This window comes from Suncus etruscus, chromosome 4 (genome assembly GCF_024139225.1).
Source record: "Suncus etruscus isolate mSunEtr1 chromosome 4, mSunEtr1.pri.cur, whole genome shotgun sequence".
Classification (NCBI taxonomy): Eukaryota; Metazoa; Chordata; class Mammalia; order Eulipotyphla; family Soricidae; genus Suncus; species Suncus etruscus.
The window spans coordinates 76,639,466-76,643,738 of record NC_064851.1 but is presented as its reverse complement, the minus strand read 5'-3'; the positions used below and the strand labels follow the sequence as shown (position 1 = coordinate 76,643,738).

Sequence of the window (4,273 nt, the reverse complement as noted above, 5' to 3'; positions counted from 1 at the left end):
ATTCTACATGATAATGATTTTCACAGTTCTTTCTATAGCATTCCTTTTTTTTAAGTCCTAAGGGGATATATATGCATAAAATAATGAACAATAAAGCAATGTATGTTTCCAAGACTGCATCACAAAGGACGAAATTATAGTTTATGTAGGATTTTTGAGATGCCAGGGAATAAGAAAATTAATCTTATATTTATTAAAATTGAAAAAATATTGAATCATCATGAGATTAAAAAGCAACTAAGTTGTTCATGATTGTACATGATACACAAAGTTGTACAATATTTGAGCGCCCATCCTTTCACCAGTGTACACTTTCCTCTACCCATGCCCCCAGTTTCTCTCCTGTATTCCAGCCTGCATCTATGGCAGTCACTTTTTTTTTTCACTTTAAGGGACAGTAGTTTGCAATACTGTTACTGAAAAGGTATCATGCATATCATTTGACTTCTTTTCAACACCAAGTTCTTGTCCAGAGAAATAACTTCCAATTATTATTGTCATTGTGCTCCTTTCTCTAAATTAACCATCTTCTCCCCTTTGTGGCAAGCTTCTAACTAAGGAGCAGTACTTCTAGCCTTTGTTTTATTATTATTGGGTATTATTCTCCTACAGAGTTTCTTTATATACCACAAATGAGAAAATGAGAAATATTCAATGTCTTTTCCTCTACCACTGACTCATTTAACTCCTCTACCACTGACTCATTTAACTAAGCATGTATCAGCAAACTTTCTGACTTCATTTTTTATTATAGCTGCATAGTACTCCATTGTGTTGATATACAAGTAGTTTTTTTTTTGTTTGTTTGTTTTTTTGTTTTTGGTTTTTGGGCCACACCCGGCAGTGCTCAGGGGTTACTCCTGGCTGTCTGCTCAGAAATAGCTCCTGGCAGGCACGGGGGACCATATGGGACACCGGGATTCGAACCAACCACCTTAGGTCCTGGATTGGCTGCTTGCAAGGCAAACACCGCTGTGCTATCTCTCCGGGCCCAGTAGTTTATTTTATCTGTTCTTGGGCACTTGGATTTTTTCTAGATTTGGGCTATTGTGAATAGTACTGCAATGAATATACGAGTGTAGATGCCTTTTCTAAATTGTGTTTTAGGGCTCTTAGGGTATATTCTCAGAAGTGGAATTGCTAGACTGTATGGAAGCTCAATGCCTTGATTTTTGAGGAATATCTATATTGTTTTCCAAAAATTCTGAAACAGTTGACACCCACACACTTTTCCCCTTCCCCTGTATCCACTCCAACAATTGCTTTTGGTTGTTTGTTTTTTGTTTAGCACCACACCCAGCATGTTCAGGGGTTACTCCTGACTCTGCATGCAGGAATCACTCTCAGCGGGTTTAATGTACCATATACGGCTAGGACTCAAAACCTGGATCAGCCACATGCAAGGCAAATGCCCTACCTGCTGTACTATCATCTTCAGCCCCCTCGACACATGTTTTTGTTCTTTGTGGGATGAAACCCGTTTCTTTTGGTGTGAAATGATATTTCATTATTGTTTTTATTTGTCTTCCCCTAATGATTAGTGATATGGTATGTTTTTTCATGTGACCCTTTTAAACATTTGAATTTTCTTTTTTGAGGAAGTTTTCTACTCATCTCTTTTCTTCCCATTTTGGATGGGGTTGGATATTTTTCTTGCTTATGGATACTAACCTTTCTATCTGATGAGTAGCAGGCAAATTACTTTCTCAAGTCTGTTGTCTGCCTTTGTATTCTGGTTTTCACTTTTCTTTGAGGTGCAAAATTATTCTCAATTTAATGTAGTCTCATTTGTTTATGTTTGCTTCCATTTGCTTGGTCAATAGCATTTCATTTGTAAAGATGCTCTAGTTTTAATGTCATAGAGAAAACTGCCTATGTTTTTTCTCTATTTTATGGATTCAGGTCTGATAACAAAGGCCTTTCTTTCTTTCTTTCTCTTCTTTCTTTCTTCTTTCTTTCTTTCTGTCTCTCTTTCTTCTTTCTCTCCTTTCTTTCTTTCTTTCTTTCTTCTTTCTTTCCTTTCTTTCTTTCTTTCTTTCCTTTCTTTCTTTCTTTCTTTCTTTCTTTCTTTCTTTCTTTCTTTCTCTTCTTTCCTTTCTTTCTTTCTTTCTTTCTTTCTTTCTTTCTTTCTTTCTTTCTTCTTTCTTTCTTTCTTTCTTTCTTTCTTTCTTTCTTTCTTTCTTTCTTTCTTTCTTTCTTTTCTTTCTTTCTTTCTTTCTTTCTTTCTTTCTTTTCTTTCTTTCTTTCTCTTTCCCTTCTTTCCTTCATTTCTTTCTCTTTCTCTCTCTCTCTCTTTCTCTCTTTCTTTCTTTCTTTCTTTCTTTCTTTCTTTCCTTTCTTTCTTCTTCTACTTCTTTCTTTCTTTCTTTCTTCTTTCTTTTCTTTTTCTTTCTTCTCTTTCTTTCTTTCTTTTCCTTTCCTTCTCTTTTCCTTCTATTCCTTTCTTTCTTTCTTTCTTTCTTTCTTTCTTTCTTTCTTTCTTTCTTTCTTTCTTTCTCTTTCTTTCTTTTCTTTCTTCTTTTCTTTCTTTCTTTCTTTCTTTCTTTCTTTCTTCTTCTTTCTTCTTTCATTTCTTTCTTCTTGCTTCTTTCTTCTTTCCTTCTTCTTTTTATTCCTTTCATTTTGTTTTTATTTCTTCTTTCTTTTGATGAATGCTTGCAAATCTATAAACTTTCTTCTAACACCACTTTAAAATATATACCACCTTAGATATCTAGCCTTAAAAGACACGATGAAACACCCTAGAAACACCCTAGAAACAACTTAAAGGTCAAGACTTCCTGTTTCTAAGCCCTATATAATCTGGCTTGTGACCCTGGATAGAGTTGCCTTCTATGGGGTGGCCCTAAACAGTCAGTTTGTAGTTTGTTGGTTGATGAAATAAGCTTTGCTTTGCTTATTTCAATTGTGTAGTCTTGTCCTTTGATTTTGGACCCTAACAATGGCTGAACCCTGTTCTTTTTTTTATAAATGATATGGCATTGATAAAAATATTTATTGGTGACTATTTCACAGTAAACTTTGCGCACTCTTTTCAAACTTTCTATACACATATTGGGAATTCTAAATTTCTTATGAGACTCAGATATATATTTTAACTTAAAAAAATTTTCTGTGCGGTTTTTGGGTCACACTCGGCATTGCTCAGTGGTTTTATTCCTGGGCTCCATGGCTCAGAAAATTGCTTCTGGCCGGGACGCGAGGCCGGACCATTATGGGATGCCAGGATTTGAAACCAGTGACCTCCTGCATGAAAAGGCAAACGCCTTACCTCCATGCTATCTCTCCTGCCCCAATTTTTTAAATTTTTGATTTAGTATTTTTTATATGAAACCACACCCCACATGATAACCACCATCACTTTTTTGAATATCCCACAAGGTTCAGGTAGCTTATGTTCTCCATTCTCCATATATTTAAATAATTTTTTGATTTCTTCTCTGACCACTGTTTCGTTCAGTACTGAGCTGTTTACATTTTCACGTATTTGAGCTGTTCTCTGTTTGTGATTAACTTATGTTTTCATTGCATCATGATCTAAGAAGATAGTTGTTATGAATTCTGTTATCCTTGACCTTATAAAGGTATGATTTGTGGTTTGGCAATTTGGTCTATCTTGAACAATGTCCCCATGGCAATCATTGGAACAAAATGTGCATTCAGCTTTTGGGACATAAAAGTCCTATATATCCATATCTTCTCCGCATCAAACTCCATATCTTCCATTTTCCTCCCTCAAAGACAGTACTTCTCTTCTGAGTTTTAGTCCTTGGTTAATCTAACAAGGACGACGGAGTACATGTTGAAATTTCCAACTACCAATTGTTCACTATCATTGTTTTCTTAAATATATAGTATCTGTTTTAAGTATTTTGCTGGTCCCCTTCTCAGGTGCATTATGTCTAGGAAATCATGTTTTTTTCACTCAGATGTACATATCTATTTATTGTTAAAAATTACCATCTGTGCTTGCTTTGGCAGCACATATACTAAAATTACAATAATACAGAGATTATTAGCATGTCCCCTACGCAAGAATGACACGTAAATTCGTGAAGCATTCCATTTTTTAAAAATAAAAAAATAAAAGAAATTACCTTCTTTATCTCTTAAAACCTTTTTCAGATTGTAGTCTATGTTATCTGGTAATAATATGCCCACTACAGCCTTTTGTTGTTGTTTTGTTTTGGGGCCACAACCTGTGACACTCAGGGGTTACTTTGAGTAACCCCTCTGAGTTGGGAGACCATATGGGATGCAGGGCAATGGAACT

At 35.2% G+C, this 4,273-nt stretch overlaps 1 non-coding gene across 1 annotated transcript; it reads left to right on the top strand.

Annotated features, from left to right (window-relative positions):
• The first annotated feature begins 3,965 nt into the window (after window positions 1-3,965).
• On the top strand, window positions 3,966-4,072 carry LOC126007449 (U6 spliceosomal RNA). Its single transcript, XR_007495021.1, has one exon. It is a non-coding gene; the product is annotated as a U6 spliceosomal RNA (small nuclear RNA).
• The last annotated feature ends 201 nt before the right edge of the window (window positions 4,073-4,273 follow it).